The sequence below is a fragment of the Helianthus annuus genome, chromosome 6 (genome assembly GCF_002127325.2).
Source record: "Helianthus annuus cultivar XRQ/B chromosome 6, HanXRQr2.0-SUNRISE, whole genome shotgun sequence".
NCBI lineage: Eukaryota > Viridiplantae > Streptophyta > Magnoliopsida > Asterales > Asteraceae > Helianthus > Helianthus annuus.
In genome coordinates this window covers 130950885-130970649 of record NC_035438.2, presented here as the reverse complement: position 1 = coordinate 130970649, position 19765 = coordinate 130950885, and the positions used below count along the sequence as shown (strand labels likewise).

General features: G+C 34.4%; 1 long non-coding RNA gene across 8 annotated transcripts; it reads right to left on the bottom strand.

Annotated features, from left to right (window-relative positions):
- Positions 1–6096: 6096 nt before the first annotated feature.
- On the bottom strand, positions 6097–13395 carry LOC110884861. Of its 8 annotated transcripts, none has more exons than XR_004859648.1 (5): positions 12543–13395; positions 12210–12307; positions 10877–11821; positions 9390–10764; positions 6097–6327 (listed from the first exon to the last, which is right to left on the bottom strand). It is a non-coding gene; the product is annotated as an uncharacterized LOC110884861 (long non-coding RNA). The 8 variants fall into 8 exon arrangements; XR_002561618.2 differs by having other exon boundaries at positions 9390–11629; positions 11706–11821; XR_004859649.1 differs by having other exon boundaries at positions 9390–10958; positions 11706–11821.
- Positions 13396–19765: the final 6370 nt, after the last annotated feature.

The following is a 19765-nucleotide window of genomic DNA, read 5'->3' as shown; positions in this document are numbered from 1 at the left end:
CAGGTCTCTTTTTTTCTTGAAGCAATTATGCATCCTCTGCCAATGGTGACGATGGCGGAGAAACTATGGGTAATCGATTGCTGCCGATGGTGCGATTTGCAATTGATGAGTAACAATAAAAAAAATTGTGATTTGATGATTGCGATTTTGCGATTTGATATTGCGATTTGCTATTACCGTTTGATATTTGTTTTAGGTTCAAGTCTTACAAGGGCCCCGACTTTATACTTCCCTTAGAGCCTTCAAAAACGTTAGAGCGGCCCTAATGAAGTTATTTAGTTCAACACGATGCATTTTACTACCGTTTTTCTTTGAGGACAAATACGAAGACAAAACATATTTGTATTTGTCTCGAAGCACCACGAATACAAACTAAAGGATAAAAGGAACACCGTGACAACATTGTAATTTGGACCATATTAACAACGTTTTACGAATACAGACTAAGGACTGCAAACATTGCAATATAGATTGGATCAAGCAAATTTCGAAAGAAAAAAACCTACAATTATAAACAACATTTTACTAAACACTTGGTATGCATTATCCGACCGAATTTAATACCAAGCTTCCATGTCTATTTGCCTGATATGTCACTGATTATCAAAATATCCATGTTTGAAGTTGTCGTCTAGTCGTAAGAATAAATTTGTTATTTAAAAAGGATAACGGAAAATCTAAGCCAGTTAGAGAAAATGAAGTAATATATTTATATCGTGACTAGATTATTAGACTCGTGTACTACACGAGTTTAACGATATAAATTTGTAGATTATTTAATTTATATTCTCTTCATAAATTTACATAAGTGAATTTTTTTAACATAGATGATACAACAGTTGGTCATGTGTAAAAACCAATTCTTTTAGAAACAAACCAACTTTACATAGAAATAGTCTTATACTTTTATTTATCGTCATGACAAAACATAGGGCGAGAGGAAATTGTCTCTTTTCAATATAAACAGAATCCTTCTATTTGGCGGTATTAAATGAAATCTAGGGATAAACCTTCATGTGCTAGTATTACTTCCAGTTAATATGAGTGCCTCAATAACTTAATCACCTAGTGATAGGACCTGTAGTCGAGTTCCATTACATAAACCATTATTTCAATCAATATTTCTTGATAACGTCACTGGAACATTGAACTTTGTTAATTATCAGTGGTTTGGCAAGCCTAAAAATATATCTCCATTTAGGACATCCGGTGAGTATAGTCTTGCATCAAAATTATTATGAAGATATTCTATCCTTAAACCCGTTTATTACACGGGTCTAATAACATTAAAAGTGTTTTCAAAGCATGGAAATAAAACAGTTTTCAAATATCAGAGTACCTATTATTTACCTTTTTATTATTATTATAATATAAAATAATAATTTATTTAATAGATGTTTTAAACATATAGTAAAAAAATCATTTTAAAGAATAAGAAGGTGTTGTCACATTGACATTATTTGAAATTGTTTATTATAAGTATAATTGTTACTAATAACTAACTATATAGTTTAGATAACTCAAATATAAATAATCAATATTTAAGTAAACAATAAAATATTTATTAGTATTAAGTTGTTAATTAATTAATTAATTAATAATAATAGTGTATTGAAGAAGAATACCATGTGGCATTAAGTAGGCTCTTGTTTTAATATGAGAATGTTATGTGACATTATAATTATTTATACTTTTTTATTAGTATTAGATTATAGTAAGCAGGAAGATACAAACATAATATAAGAAAATTATATTTTTACTCTTAATTTTTATTGTTATTGTTGTGTTAATGGGAATACACGAAGTTTCATTGTATCACTTGCAAGTGTGTTAAAACAAAGTGTTTTTAAAGGTAGGAATTTAAATTTGTGAAAGAGAATATTCACCGGGAGTGCTAGCTTGAATTAACTGACCGAATTATCCAATTGAAATCAAGTCATCAAGAGGTTTATCAAACCATCGAACATATGTTGTTAGACTTAACAGTTGATTAATACTCCACAGTCCACATCAGGAGATAGGGCCGGCCCAAGCCCGTTAGAAAAAGGCTTCAAAATTGTAGAAGTCGAGTTTGTTTTCTAGACTCAATTATTAGGCCCATTTTTAAAATTTGTCACAATTCATGATTGCAATTGCACATAAGCCGTGAGAGAGTAAGGGGGTGTTTGTTTTTTGAAAAAAAAAAAAAATACTTCATAACCTCTTATGTCTGTCTCACGCATGTTTGATTTTTAGAAGAGATTTCATTAAAATAGGTCTTCTAGACTTCTTTCTTGTGCAGATCTGGACTCACCTCTTCAAACCACTTCAAGGCTCCTCTCCTCTTTCAAAAGACAATCTCAAAACCCTAGAATTCACCATCGACCCTGGTCCCCCGTTCCTCCACCTTCTCCAGCCGATTCCTCCACCTCCTCCGCCACCACCTCCACCTCCCCCGCCCCCCACGTTCACCGTCGACCCCTGGTCCTCCGTTCACCGTCAACCTCCACACTCTTCCTCCAGCCGACACCTCCACCGTCGACCTCCACCCTCTGCCGCCGTCTCACCTTCTCCAACCGACACCTCCACCTCCACCGTCTCACCTTCTCCAGTTACAGTTGCTGAACTCAAATTGGGGAAGAACATCAACCGAACAAATGCTGACCTCAAATTAGGGCTCCAAACTCAAAATCACAACAAATTCACAAACCAAAAGCTTCAAAAAAGCTTCGTATACTTGCAGCCGAAGTTAACTTCTTTAAATCACAATGAGTAGCAGCAAAGAAGAAGACGATTTTCCGTGTATCGAATCCGTTACTCCACAATATAAAATCGACAAATATATCAATCCAAACTGAAAAGGTATCAAATCCTGTACTCTGAATCACACTCGTGACCGTTTGATTGTTATTATTCGAGTTTTTCTCTAGATCATTTCAGTGTGTTTATGATATTATATCTTGTTAGGTTAGAATCTATAAGTATTGTTACTGTTAGATATGTTAGGTTACTAGAAACCTAGATGTGGAGAATACTTGTGTTTGATATTTCAGCAGCTTGCTGAGGTTAAAAAACAAACAGTCTTCTTCTTGCAGACTACAGAGGTTTGGTCCACCTCTTCAGCTACAGATGTCTGCAGATGTGGTCCGCATACTGCAGACGTTTTGCCTTTGAAAAAACAAACAACACCTAACTGAAATCCCCCTCCTCGAAAACGTTAACTCACAAACTCTTTAAATCTATTACTAAATCTACAACAATGTATATTATGGTACTAGAACCTTTTGTTTGGTAACATTTCCGACTTATCAAGTTGGATTGAGGTTGGGCCGACTTGAAGTTCAAGTTGGTTGGAAAAATTAAATTATGGGCTGAATTAATTAGTGGATTGGCTTAATGCAACTTAATCAACAATTTGGTTGGATTAAGGGATTAGGACTTAACAAGAAAGGTTTAGCTCCTATTAGTTGGCCACTTTACTGAACATAGGTTTTTTAGGACCTGAGGTGATACCTTAGCTGCAGCCATCATGGCACAGTCACAAACATCTTCACAAGCTTTGGTATTCTTCTTTTCTTCATCAACACACCATGGGTCAGACAGAGGTTCTATCAGTGGTTCTGATTTCTTCTTCAACAACTCCTCACCAACTACAGCAGTAACCACTACTTCAGCTATTTGATCCACTGTTTCAGCACTGGATTCTTCTTCTTCTTCAGTTTCCAGCCCTTCTAGAATTGACTCTAAAGTTGCAAAACAAAATTCATCGACAGGAGCATCATTCTTAGCTAACAGAGCAAAGTTTTCATCAGATAGTTCATCAGGCATGCTACTCCAATCAACAAAGCCTTGGGTAAAGAAGCTTTGCTGACTGGCCTCTGCTTGAGCAGATGTTTGTGCAGCATGTTGTGGTGCAGATTGTTGCACTTGGACCCGAGAGACAGGGGCTTGAACATACTGAATTTGAGGAACAGTGGTTTGAACATATTGCACTGGAACAGGTGTTACAGGGTGTGCATAATGAGCAGTGTTTACATGAGCAGCAGGGGTATAATGGGAATAATGGACAGTGTTTTGTGTGTTTTGAGGTCTAGGACTAGGATGTGTGATAATTGGTCCATTATTTTGACTTCTACACTCTCTAGCAAAATGACCTAGCCTATTACACTTGTAACACTTTATCTTTGATTTATCCAACCCAACTTTCAAGTTCCCATGTAACCCTGGAAATTTTCTTCTTGTTCTCTTATAAAACTTGCTGGTTCTTACACTCAGCAGTGCCAGTTGGTGCAAAATGTCCATTTCTTCCAGATCAGCTAGATCAAAATATTGAAGATCATTGAGTTCAAAGGACAAGTTGTCAGAATTCTAGTTTTCTCCATTTGCTGTAAAAGCATAATTAGATGAGTAAGAATCAGAGTTGTTAAAAGCTCCACAAGCAGTTATGTCAATATAATGATCATAACTCTGATCCTTACTACCACCAGATTCTTCTTGACCCAGAAGTGCTGTATTACCGAAGGTGTAATCATCAGCAACCTTTCCAGACTCCTGTAACTTCTTTTTCTGGTTCAACTCTCTTTCATAAGTGAGGAGTCGACCATGAAGTTGGGTCAGTGTTAGTTCTTTGAATCCAACGGAATTCTGGTTACAAAAGCAATTGTGTCCCTTTTTTCAGGTAGTGACCTAAGAAACCTACTATTTAGAGTTGATTTAGCCAATTCAACATTAACAAGTTTCAGTTCACTAATGAGACAACTAAAGCGTTCAAACTGCTGTGTTAGTGATTCTCCTTTCACATGGCAAAAGGTTTCATACTGTTGATTCAAAACATCCCTGTTATTTTCAATTACTTCTTCTATACCACCGAATTGTTCCTTAAGTGCATCCCATAGCTCTTTGGCACTGTTACAATGTAACAGTCCAGCATAAATATCGTTTAGAAGAGCTGAAGCTACCATGCTAAAGCCTTTGCATCTAATTCAATTTTTTGATAATCTTGTTCAGAATAATTTTCTAGGCTTTTAGGCACAAAGCTTTTGGGATCCTCAGCACTAGGCGCCATTGGAACGTGCGGTCCAAATATGACCGACTTCCAACATCCGATGTTTTGTTGAGCCAAAACGTGACCCATCCTACGTTGCCAGATGTTATACTCGGATCTGACAAGCATAGGTGGTTTAAAGAGTGTTCCCGTGTTGTGAGAGTCATGTGATTGTGACGTCATTCTGTTTGTTCTACAGATCTTGAATAATCAACTTTTATACGTGATTACACTTACTCTGTTTTCCAACAAAATACGAACAACTAAAGTATCAATAAATTCGAGCTGAACTTTTACGTCAAAATGATTGTTAGATCAAATTTGACTGTCCTGAGCTCTGATACCAATTGTTAGGATCTGACTTTCTTAGATTGTGTTTGTTTGTTTGTTTAAATGTAAATGATATAAGATGATAGAACAGAGATGTAATTGCAGCGGAAATGATAATCAAACTTTGTAAACACAATCACAGAAGAAAAGCTTTAAGCAAACGTGATTTTTATTGAATGATTGTATGAATTACAAATATCAACTATGCATGCATGCAACTAATCTCCCCCTCAACCTGAGCTCACAGTTAGTTCGTACAGAATGAGTGTGTGCGCAAAAAGAGCTGATAGAACATTGACATCTAACAACCTAACAACCTCTAACAACTGATATATCTAAACACTGATTACAATAGACACTGATAATACAAGCACTGATGCAGCTTCCACTGTTGTAGCCTAAGCACTGATGTTGAGTGATCGGTGCTTTCTTCAAAGGGTGATCAGACCTTGAGTCATCAGTGCTTTGTTCTTTAACAGTACTTGAGAATCAGCAGTCGTTAGAGCTTCAGTCTTTATATCTTCAGCAGTTCTTTGGCTTAACAGTTGTTGAGAAGATCAGTTCTTAGAAACCATCAGCTGATAGCAAATCACTGTCATTGGGAGAAGAATAGAACATGCTCTGCTTATTGTGATCAAATGTTAGAGAACCAGTTTTGGCTTTTGTCACACCCTGGCTTTGCGGAAGCGTGGTTAATTTGGTGTGACTTCTTAATACCATAGCTTAATCATAACAAAGCTATATGAATTAAAATATGCAAGATCATCCATTGATAATAAAAATATTAAACATTGTCTTAACGGGTTAACACCCAACAACCATAACTTTGTCTAAACATTACAAATGCAAACTTAAAGTAAACATGGTTCAGGGACTGTGACTTGTCCAGGAAAGAGTCACAAGTCTCGAACCCTGGATGACCTCGGGCCTAATGCAGCGGAAAACAAGCCATACCGCGCCAGATCGTTAGTTTCCTGAAATACATGTAAGTTGAAAAATCAACAATAATGTTGAGCGAGTTCATGCGAAAGTGAGTATATAAACCTTTATCTTTATCAAAAACCTGGTATGTAGCAAATAAGGAAAAAGAGATCACCAATGGTTTGCAAGGCCATTGATATGTGTGAAGTGCAAGTAGGAAGACTCAAACCTAGCGGATTTATGCGTCGGGCACTAAGTCACCCCGAGGTCCGTTCAGCTGGACCTGGGGCTGGGCTCGCTACACCCAGATAGATCTACCGCTCCTGTCCCTCGGTCCTACTATGAGGATTAATGGCCTCAAGTTTCCGCCTACCCACTCACATGATCTAAGTAACAAACCTCCTTACGCTAATCATACCATGTATAAACATATTCATAATCATTGTAACATGTATTTCACCCCCGCAGTTTAGAAAACTAAAAACAGTTAAGAGAAAAGGGGGACATAAACTCACAGTCAGTGCGTCGCTAAATCAAGCACTCCAAAAGTCCGAAAGCTGTGCAACGACCTACATGTGCTAATTCTATTAGACGGATGGCCGTGCTTTAGCTTCATAGTTTAATTTTCGGGAAACAGTTAGACAACCGTTCCTTGTATATATTTGGTAGTAAACCTCCTTCCCAAGGGTGGGGGAATTAATACATGTGCGTTTATGATATTAAGTCTCACTTAATATATTTTATTTCTCATTCCAAAATATAATTATTTTTCTCAAAAATAATATATTTTCTCTTCGTATAATACTTTCCAAAATAATACGTTGACAATATCCGCATTTATGAATATTTCCGGATAAGGCGTAAGTTACGTTTTGGCGATTTAGTGGTAATAATAATTACCGTTGTAACTTATATGTTTGTCGTGTAGGCGTTGGTATTATTTTGGGTTCGTTACAGTTTGTAAATATTATTTTTACTCTAAAAATAATATTTATATATTTTCACAAAATAATCATAAACAGTGTGGTGAAAAATATATTTATCGAATAAATATTTATCACGTTTAGTTTTTGTGAAAATCTCACCTCCGATTATTTAATAAATAAAGTCATGGCGAAATGTATTTTGAAAACATCTCAAAATAGTTTAACACTTGCAAATAATTCTAAGTGCTAGATTTTAGAAAAATTTCGCCAGAGTTTCCCCTGTAACTGGAGGTGGCCACGCTTTCAAGCGTATCATTTTCTTTTACAAAATCACTTCAACAATTTCTTTAATCAACCAATCAAGTTCCGATACTTTAAACCAGTTTTAACACGTCGATCTTGTAGACTAGTATGTAAAGTCGCGTTGTTACATGAACTTGTAATTTTTCCGAAAGTCGTAATGTAGATCACCTTATATTTAGTGGATCTATGTATAAAATAGTTTATTCTTGTAAAAACCCCGTTTTTGGAACAAATCATCCTTTACAACTTCCCGACAACTTTTATAAAAATTGTTATTTTGTCGGATCTTTCGTTTCACAAGTGTTTATACACTTGTAGTTTGTAAAAATCATATTTGTTAACATGTCATCCAACTTTTATAAAACATGATTTTCTCGATACTTGGTTCTACGAATATACCACTTGTACATACGTAGATCGGCTTGTTTTAAATACTATTTTACAAGTCAAAATACTTTTACACAAGTTCATGTTTCTCGTGTGGTGGAGTTTCACCTTTTAACCCTTGTACCGATAGAAACAAGCGTATGTCAAGATTCGTGATCTTAACAAAGTCGGGTTAAACGATGATAAGAGCCACCACATCGTAGATCGGGCCTCAATAACCAACATATTCGAATACTACGACTTTTACACGCGTTATAAGCTTTTAACCAACAATATTCGAGTTTTAGTAGCCTTTAAAGATTCAAAACGCATGATTCCGACTTTTAACCGTTAAAAATCATATTAACCACTTTAGATACGATCAAGAGCGAGTTTTAAACGTTATACCTCTAGCTCGGGGCTAGGGAAGATCTTTGGCGAAAATGGCGTGGATAAAAGCAAATGGGTGAGGTCCTTCAACTTCCGCTTGCTTCGAGCTTCCTTATACGTGACCCGAACACCTTGTATAAGCTTGGAATGGCTAGACAAGAACTCGAAAATGGTGGTGGACAAGTGTGGGTGTTCGGCCGAGAATGGAGCAAGAGGGAGAGAGAGTTGTTTGGTAAATGTGGATGTGATAATCTCTCATGTATGTGTGTGAGTATTTATAGAGAAATCTTGTGCCAAGATCCTTAGGTTACATGCCTTCTAGATATCCACGAAATCAAATAAAATAATCAAAAAGAGTACTAGCTAGTTACATGGTGACCAAACCGGCCCAAGGGGGGGTCACTTGGTTCGATTTCAATGGTTTAGTTAGGATTTAGTTACGTTAAGTCGGTTAACTTTAGGGATTAACCCCGTTAGTTGCATGATGCGTTATAAAGCGGGTGTTAGGGTAATCAGGGACCCTAACTGGCTCAGAAAAAGACTAATAATATTTCTGGCAATATTTTTATGTTCCGGGTATAGTCCGGTTGTTCGGTTGGATAGTAATCCGTTAAAGTGCTTAAGTAATCCTTTAAGCGTCGTAAATAATATTTTTAGCGACACAATTTATTCTGCAAAGTGTCAGGAATATTTCCCCATGTTTTGGCACTTTATTAATTAGCTAGAAGCTAGTGTGTTGATAAAAATGCTGTGTTTTGTGCTTAGAGTACGTTTTAGGCACATCCAATCTCTGTATCTTATTCCTAGAGACGCAGTTTAACAACCCTTGTATCCTTACACACACTATGGGTGTAGTAAAATATTTCTGGCTCATTCAGGCCTTTAGAGGCAGTGTCTGCCTGATGCTGGCTATATCAGTATGTTCAATAGGTTATCCGTTCAAATGCTACTGTGCTTTTGTGCATCATGTTTGTCACTAGAGTTCAGTAAGTAAATAATGTAGTGACGGAAAAACCAAAGTATGATGCAGATATGTACAAGTATCAACAATCAAGTAGCAGTTTATCAGAAATCTCAGTTAAGCACAGTAATTAGGCAACAATTAATAGTTAATTAAGTCGTACGGATACCTGGTTTTGTGAGGGTTGTCACAGCTTTTCCAATCATCTGTTCTACAGGCTTGGTTGCATGGGCTAACAGTTACCGTCTAATTTTCATGTCTCCCTAATTTCGAATCCTTGGAATTGTTTACGAAACGTCCATTCGTTAATGCACTGTTAACTGGCAATCTTTCCGTTTAACCTGTTTTCTACACACTGAGGCATTGATATCATCCTGTTGACTATTATCGTTCATATGTTCACTATAACGTGCCCTCGAATCCATCCGAGGCATGATCAGTATCGTTTCATAAATCGTGTAAGCCGTATGTGTCACTTAGGGTTTACAATGAATCTTTGCACACATCATAACTTCTGGTCCGCATAGTACATTCTAGTAATCATATATTAGACGCTTTTATCCTCAAAATCATCACAAGATTACTATCACATCCTGTTCTTTTATCGCGGACTAGCAACGATTAGGGTTTACCGGGATTTCATAGTTGTCACAATATACCCTCTAGGTTAAGTCGTGAAAAGAAAAGAAAAACAAGTGAAGCTCATGGTATTACCCTCCAAGATGGAGACTTGGTTGATATACCCTCTAAGTTAAACATAAGAAAAAAAATGTATCCGAGCTCATAAACTTCATCCATTATTCATTAAAATTTTAATTTTAAATACATAAGGGTTTTTATATAAAATGGTAGAGTTTCAACTCTTTACCTTATAAGCTTGAGGCGAAATTAGGTGGATTTGTGGTTTTCTAAGTGTGAGACTTTTAAATTGTTTGTTTACTTGAAAATAATGCTAGCATGAATGAGACTTAATGAATTGGTGGTTGGATTTAAGTGGATAATAATATTGGTAATCGTGGTTTATACGTTATTATATCTTTTAAATGAAATAATCTAAATTTTTTGAAACCATTAATCCTAGTTATGATTCTATTGCAAAGTTTTTCCAAGGACGAAAAAAGTTCAAGTGTGAGGATATTTGATTTGATGTGTTGCAAACACACCAATTTATCCTTATATTTTTATATTATTTTGATAGGTTTTGAGTCGTTTCTAGTATTTATAGGCTAGTATTTTATTAGTTTGTGTTTTGATAGGTCTTGGTGCATGAAAGGAGCTTAAAACGAATGAGATTAATTATCTAGTGATCATATTATAAAATTGTTTAATTGATTGACTAGTGGGAATGCCCGCACGTTGCCGCAGGAAGATATGTTGTTTGACGCATAATGTAGATATGTTGTGTGACGCATAAGATTGTACATGTAGATATTACTGGTGATCATTTGGCATTTCCTAAGAGTTGTGGGGCCCAGAATTAGATGGCTGAAGCATAAGATCTATTGTTCTACATTGGATTTTATGAGTTGAACTCCAGTGATTGGCTTGCATAAAGAAAAAAGAACAAGAATGAATAACCAAAGTTACCAAACAGAAAAAAAAAAAAAAAAAAAAAAAAAAAAAAAAAAGCTAAAAGATTAGCAGTGCGGTAACAACCTGGTGCGTCTTGGAACAGTAACGTGCTCTTTTGCATTGCTACAAAGTACAAACTTTATTTCCTTTCCAGGTAACACACCAACTACAAAGTGGAGCTAGTGGTGTTCAAAAAACTCGTGGCTTGCAGCTCGTTCGAAACTCGCTCGAAGAAAGTTCGAAAAAAGATAGGCTCGAAATTGGCTCGGTTGTAAACGAGCCAGCTCGGCTCGGCTCGATTTGTAAACCAGCCGAGCTCGAGCTTGGCCTGGCTCGGCTTGTGAGCTCGTGAGCCGGCTCGAAAAGGTTTACATCTTTTAATTTTTTGTCCCACATCGCTAAGAAGGCAAAAACTAAGGGAGTATCTCCCATATAAAAGAAGGTAAAGAAAATTATAAAGTGAGTTAACTATTTATACTTGCATATTTAGCCATTTGGTAAATTGTAATTATGGCCCTTAGTCTATAAAAAGATTCATTTTCCAAGGCTTTTTAAGTAGTGAATTTTGCGGTTCTTTGTTAGTTCGAGCTAGCTCGAATTTTAGTCGGGTCGAGCTCGAGCCTCAAATCTCAATTCGATTTAAAATTTGAGCTCGGGCCGAGCCATCTTGAATTGAGTTCGAGGCGAGCTCGAGCTCGGCTCAATGGAACTACAAAAGATTAAGAAAAGCAAAATTTCTCTACACGCTGCTGCAACTAAAGGCTTGTCACTGCCATCATTTTTAGGTGGTTCACTGGAGTAAAACTGATTGTGGCAAGGAAGTTGACAACGGAAGACCTTAATATTTGATTAAAAAGAAGGTAATATTAAAAAAGGAACAATCTCATATTAAAAGAATATGAATTAAGAATACCTCCAAGAGGCCTTTTCTGGGAGGTGTTTCCATTGTTCATGTTTGTCTATGAATACAAATAAGGTTCTATGGTATGTCGATTCCGATAATTTATCTGCAGAGTAAGGAGCATAAATCTACAAATAAATTATTAGAAAGGTTATTGTGATTGAACTTGAAGTCTCCGGATTTGCTTTTTTAAGATCCCGACATAGTCGTACGTATTGTGCATGTTGTCTAAAATTCAAGGTTTGGATGAACAACAGCGTTTATATATGCAGTTTGAGATTGCTTATTTCAAAATGATTATTATTGATGGTTATAGGTTTCCTTTAGAAAAATATATAAACCCTTTTTAATAAACCAATTATCTGTTTATTTCTGCTTATAAGGATAAGTTGTTTAATCCAAACAGAAATAGGTATGACTTTAGTAAAGGTTCGACTCAAAAGTCACAATTCATTATGTAATAAAGAATAAACTAATGTTGGAAAAATTACGAGTAAGATAAAATGTTAGAAATACCTGAAGCAAGAACTGAAGAGGTTGACCACAGATGTCACAGACATGATTTACCAGATGGTAAGTTGATTGGATTCAGCCAAACCTAAATCACCCCACTGCTAAACATAAACATTGCCACAAAATGTATGTGTGCAGAGTTAATAATAACTACCAAATAGAAATAGAAATAGAAAATGAAAGATCCAGTAATGCTATACATATAAACTCCATATTCAAATTAAACAAGTAACAATCTGACAACTAAATATAAACAACTATCAACTAAATAATTCAAAAAAGAAAAAAAAAAAAAAAAAACACAAATAAAGAAATAAAGAAGAGACTTCAATTTACCATCTTTTGCATTGCCTAGTAGTTTTATTCCTCAAACAGATGCAATGATTCCCCAACTGCATATAACACCAATCAACTCGTAAACAAACCAATAACATTACAAACAATTTATATTTCTTCCTTCAATATATCACCGTAACAAGAAAGCAAGAAGGTTCCTTCCATCACCTAACAATTCACAACAAATAGTTGAAAATAGGAACGTATCTCAAAGATTTCTTACATACCCATCAAGAATATCACTTCAGAACCACTAATCTCAACAAGAATCATTAAACAATTGACTAAAAAGACAGATACAAGAGCCCTTTAAAACACTTACTCACTGAGACATTTCATCAAACACTTACCGGACGTGAAAGTGCCTATGGGTTCTTCCTAGCCGAAGAAGCTACATCAATCAAGCACTAAGTTTGGGCGTTTGGCACTGATAAGTACACAAACGAACAAACAATCGATCAATCAAGAATGCAGTTTACCATCAGGAAGATTTGGCGTATGTCGGATCGTAGGGTGGTTTCACACACACAGCACGGCAGGTGAGACTTGTTAAACGTTGAAAGTTGAAGCTTGAAACCGGGAATTTCCAATCAATCACCTTCAACCCACCACCTCCACCGTCACAATTACAATTACAATCACTATCCAACTTTGCGTAGAAAATATCAATATCATCAATATACAGGTACCATTCTCTGTTGGGGAAAGAATTGAAATAATCACAGATTGGAGCCGATGAGACAAAGTTTATGAATTGTTAGAACATGCGTAGTGGTAGAGAAAAATAATGCCCCCACCATGGGGCATTATTCGACACGTGTTATTCCAGTCAGCATGGGGCATTATTACGAAAGTGGTGTAATTGGAATAATACCTAATAATGCCCCTTCCAATCATTAAAAAATCTATATATATTCTAAAGTTTAGTTATATGTTCTATTTTAAAATCAAAATTTATGGTTGTTTTAAATGAGGTCATTTACATATATCCCCCTCCTAAGATCATTTATTACATATATACCCAACCCATAAAATCAATTACATATTTCCCCCTTTTAAACCATACATATTACATATTTACCCATTTTATTAAAATCACTCCTATTGAATTACTATTTTACCCTTAATGAACTTATTAAATGATTATTACATTTTTCCTCTTTCTAATACCATTACTTACATTATGATTTAATGTGTAATATAATTGTTTACAAATAAGATATTAACCTAATGATATGAATTCATTTTTTATAAGCCCTGCCTATTTTTTTATAAGCTTCTGCCTCTGTTATGTGAAAATTGAAAGTTTTGCTTTATATATAATACGTCATAGCTCTTAAGCATTATTTTTTTTAAAGAAAACAGTCATGCGACCATGGTTTAAAAATTTACTTTTGCTGTAAAACAGTTTTTTCAATATTATTTTGAATTTTTAAAACATGACAATTAGATTTCTGAAATAGCATTACACAAAAAAAAATGGAAAGTCAGCTCCTGCTTCAAAACAATTAAAATGTTGATGATCGAACTAAGATTTAGGCTAAAGAAAAATTGATTACGACTTGAAAAAAACAAACGTATATTGTATAACAATATGTTTTTTTATATACGATATTTTAGATAATCAATATTTTAACATAAATTGTTAGTGTAGTTAACTAAAATTTAAATGTATAATGGGTCGGTTGTAAAAAATATGTAAACATAAACTTAACCAGTAACTAGATATGTAAAAAGGTCACTTGTTTTATAAAATGGGTATGACCGTTTTTTTTTTCGAAGAAATATTTTAAAGATTTTATCACAACATATAGAGTATTGACTAGATTGATTTTGAAGATAAGAGATAAGAAATTAAGAAAAAGGGTAAAAGGGTAATTTCATAAAGAAAGGGGAAATATGTAATTGATTTTAAAGATTGGACAAATATGTAATAAGGGCTTTTAATAAGGGGATATATATAAAAATTCCTTTTAAATGCACAAGCCTATAAGAATCCTATTAATTTCATTTAATTTACTTAATAATCACAAGTTACATCACTTTAATCATTTGGGTCAAAAACAATTCCAGTTTAATAATCACAAGTTACATTACTTTAATCATTTGTGTCAAAAATAATTCCACAAACCCTAGATCATCTGATAATAACAATAAGAAGAAAGCTCCGGCCGCACACAAATCTCCGGTATTCGACTGCGATTGCTTCGATTATTACACGAACTACTGGTTCCGGTGGGACACGTCTGTTAACCGAGAGCTAATTCATCAAGTAATTGAAGCTATTGAAGAAAACTTTACCAGTAGTGAACAGGTTAACCGTCGCGGCCGTAAACCTACCAGAAGAAAGAGAAGGCGAGTCATTGGAGGTTCGCCGAAAAAGCTTTAAATCCTCCGCCAGAGGTTTCGGTTTCGCCTCCGTACGACATCTCATTAGTTTCGCCTCCGTACGACATCTCATTAGTTGCATCGTTTTGGTTTTGATTTTTCCCAGGAATTGTTTTGTTTCGATCTAAGTTTTTTGAGTTCGTTTCGGTAAGATCTTTTACGTTTTTTGTTCCGTTTTCAGTTTTTTTTAGTTTTGTGTAAATTTAGTTTCCTTTCCGGTTAGATTCGCTTTATTTGTTTTTGGTTCAGGTTCGGTTTTCATTTCAGCAACATTATTTGTCTCAGCTTATTTGTTTCGGTAAAATTATTCAGTTTGTATAGGTTCATTTCGGTCTGGTTTTGTTTTTTGGTTCGTTTAGGTTTGGTTTCAGTTTCCTTGGTTTTCGCTTTTAGTTGGGTTCCATTTTTATTTAGTCCCCGGTTCGCTTTCTATTGGCTCAAAACTATTTATGCGGATCAAGTTAAAAACATATATTCACATACACACACACGCATGGTTAAGGTACGTTGCATAATCTATACATCTTGCTTTAAACAGAAGTAGGTGCAACCCGTAAACGAATTGGGGGTTCAATGTTATGTTCGTTTATTTTCGTTCATTTATGTTCGATGATTGACTTTCGTTTATGTCTGTCCTCTCTCTTATTTGCGTTCGTTTGTAACCATTCTTTATTTTCATTTGAATGTTCGTTTAAATTTATACATTACTAATATTCATTTGAAATAGTTTTCATATTATCAAACCATTTGTTTACTTTTAAAAAGTTGGATGTAATGATACTGGTAGAATATTGACTTCCACCATGCTGGTAAAATTAACACAGTTTTACAACCCACCAACCCGATTACTACTCGCCTGCCTATTTAAATAAATGGGTTAAATAAGTAATGAACCGCATTCAGGTTACATGAATTTAAGCGTGACGGAGTTAGACTTGCATGGAGTTTTCCTACATATTTTGATAGGTCTGTTTGAATTTGCATATAAAAAATAATTATCTGAATATGATTTATTTCAACTTGAACTTTCATCAAACAATTTCTAAGTTTAGCTATATCTTATATTTAAAATCAAAATTTATGGTTGCTTTAAATGCATTACAATTAACTTTAATGAAATAGTACCAGCCTTTATGACCATGTTTAATCAATGAGCCTCTTCCTTTTCTCCATATATTAATGTTTAAGTTAGGGTTTATAGACTTTTCATAACAATTCACCTTAAAGGATTGATTGGTTATTAGTTAACTAATACTTAATATTACAATTAACTTTAATGAAATAGTACGAGCCTTTATGAACATGTTTAATCAATGCGGCTCTTCCTTTTCTCCATATATTAATTGAAATAGCTCTAGCACGGGATTTCTGAACTCTGAGATACACTACCAGTTTAGCAAATGGTAGTCTTGAGGTAAGTTTATTGTACCATTGACGGTTCACCATTATCTTTAGAAATTTACTTCTGATGTATATGTTACTTCTTTAAATAACTGAGAAATAGAGGCGAAACGAGTTGGTTAACGGGTATTAAAACAACATCAGATGACTATAAGCACAATGACAATTGTCACAAATAGAGGACTACATTGTACCTATGCGTCAACTAAAAATAAAATTTAATTAAATGGACTAAACAACTACATTAAGTTTGAGACCAGGGTAAAAATCTAAAACATCATTTTTGTTTATTTTTTTCTTTTATAACCAGATGTGTTTCAGGCATCTGAAAATGTTACCCTGGAGTCGGTACACAAGATTGGCAAGCTAGAGTGACATACGTGTCCAGATAACACTTTTTAAGTCCTGCATACCCTATTTATTAAGTATTGGGTTAATTGTAATAAATTTTAGTAAATAAATATATAGATTATATAACTAAACACTTGAAGAACTGTTAGGATTTGTTAATTTTGTTGGTTTATAAACTGCTTTCTGATCTATAAAAGGGAACAAAACCTGCAATTTGACTTTTAGATGTTAAAACTAAATTTATATGTATATGTGTATGTAGTATAATATATATATATATAACATCTATTTTACACCATTTAAAACACAATGAAAAAGAAAAAATAAAAAAATTTGAAAACTGTGACGTCTTTTGAAGAGGATTGAGAAACCACACGTCCATAGATTTGAAGTTTTGTGAGACCACATGTGGTGGGGCGCAAACCTCTCTCAAAGCGTCTTAAAAACGTGGGGAACACTGTACTCTCGGGTGTTTTGGGCCTTTTTTGACTGGTGGTGCTACCACCCACAAAGCGCCGAATGAGGAGTGGACTTTGGTCAAAATAACCATGGTCAAACGGCTAACTTTAAAAAAACCCGGTTTTGTTTTAAAAATCTATACTATATTCGCACTTTCATACCGTGTCACGCACTATCAATATTAGTCGTCGTTCCAGGAAAAAAACAATAACTATTATGCATGTCGTGCATCGCACGGGTATTCCCCCTAGTAAAAAGAAAAAAAAACAAAGAGATGTTGATTGGTGGGTCAAACTTTGACACATGCAAAAGTGGAATTCATTGGTTAAGCAAATCATGTACACAGCGTTATGATTAAAACGCCGGCCACCATTTTTTCAATTTTTTTTTTTAAAAATAACGCCCCATTTAATGGGGGGATGGGCATTTTAAGGCGTTTTTTTTTTTCAATTTTTTTTAAAAAAAACGCCCCACTACGGGTGGTCTTAGGGTTTTGATCCGTTAGGGAAAGGAAGAGACGAGATATTCAATGCATGACTTGATTGTGAGGGCGGTGAAGGAGAGCATGCGTCAGTCATTCAGTCGAAGGCTATGTATTAACTGCACTGTGGACCCAGGATGAAGATTTCCCAATTTTACCCCTAAAGCGTCTTAAAAGTTTGTAAAAGTTGTTGTTTTCGTCCCTCTCAAATGGTTTGACGGTGTTTGTAGATGTAGCTTTAAAACTTATACATATGGTAAGATGATCAAAAGGTAGAAAACTCAGTTTCTTTAATATAGTAGCATAGATAAGTACATGTTTATAGGTTATGAGTCATTTCTAGTCTTTATAGGTAGGTTTTAGTGCATAAAAAGAGCTAAAAGGAACGATATTTATTATTTAATGATCATAATATAAAATTGTTTAATTGATTGATAAGTACAATAATAAAACATTTAATTACAAGTTAAAAGTGTTTTCAATGACATTAAATTAAACTTGGAATTTAGTTATAGAGAAAAAAAATTAAACATAGGTTCACATATATAAAAGGAAAAGAAAGATGTTAATATGGATTCACACTAGACTATGAGTAATGGTTAATGCCCATTAAAGGGCATTTTTTACCATATCATTATTATAATGCTTCATGTAATGGTTAAGGCTTCATAATGCCCTTTCATTTATTAGTTTTTTTTTTATTGGGCATTATTCTAGAAATGCCCCTATAATGCCCATGAGAAATGATGTAAGGACATTATCAAAATCTTTCACGCCCTTATAAAGCCCCATTACATATAGCCTAATGATCATAATTTAATTAGTGGTCAAGGGATTAACGTTGCCGATTGCGATGTGGATGTGAAGAAATTGGTCTAATTCAAAATTAAGGGGGAGATGAAGACGTTAATCTAGGACATCAAGACGAGCTATGAAGATTCTTGATGAATTGACTACGAGTTCTTTTATATTTTAGTTATGTATAATTAAAGATATATTAGCTATGTTCTTGATGAATTGACTACGAGGTCTTTTATATTTTAGTTATGTATAATTAAAGATATATTAGATATGTTTATCTCATTATTTTAATTAACTTCCTTTTGTTATTATCATAATATAATGTAATGCCTGGCAAAATTCCTAATATACATGCTTGCTTTGATAAAATGTTTTGTTTAAAATTAATCGGGTCAAATATAATTTCATTTCGATTTCACCAATAAATGTTGAAAATTGAGTTGTATTCAAAATATAGTGTGTTTTTTATAGTAAGCTATGACGAGTGAGTGTTGGTGTCGCGACGAACCGAACTGATTTTGAACGAACAACATTGATAGCGGTATCGATATTATTGAAACCATTACCGATATTTGTTTTTCTGGTTTTCGAATGATGTAAAACATGTGCCGACTCCTTTTGTGCTCATATCACGACTTTATATCTTAGGTTTTGTCCTTTGGTTAACATAACGAGTGTCATGAGTACAGTAGCGATATCGTATTAAATCGAACTGATACTGACCAAATTTCCGCTATAACGTACTAGCGAATTCTACTAGTAAATATTTTAAATTTCTTATTTTTGAAATTAAACAAATTTTCGTTACTTGTCGAATTAAGTAGAAGAAATGTAGTCCGCCACTAACATTGTAAGTCCGCCACTATAAAAAATGTAGTTTACAATATGTACGATTTTTGTAATTTACTCTTATTTCTTTTGTAGATACCATATTCATGTTATATGGATCTCCTTACACCACATGGCCACAAATAGATGTTTAGTTCATAAGACTATCTCCAATGCATATTTAACACCCTTGTTCTTAGAAGTCCTTACATGTCTTTACCATTGGAGCAATGGTGCCATTTGAATCCTTTAACAATGAAGTCCTTAATTATGGATGTATGTTTGTATTGGTTTTGGTGATAAGGTGGACCCATACTAAAAAAATAAAAACTTTTATTTAAGGATTGTGTGTAGTGAGTAGGTGATGAGGTGGAAATTTAGAAAAGTAAGGATATTTGTAGGGTTGAAGATGAAATGAAGATTTTTAAGGATTTGTAAGGATATGATATGGCAGATGATATGACAGCTAAGGATGCTTAAGAACACCCGTAGCGTTGGAGATAGTCTAAACTCC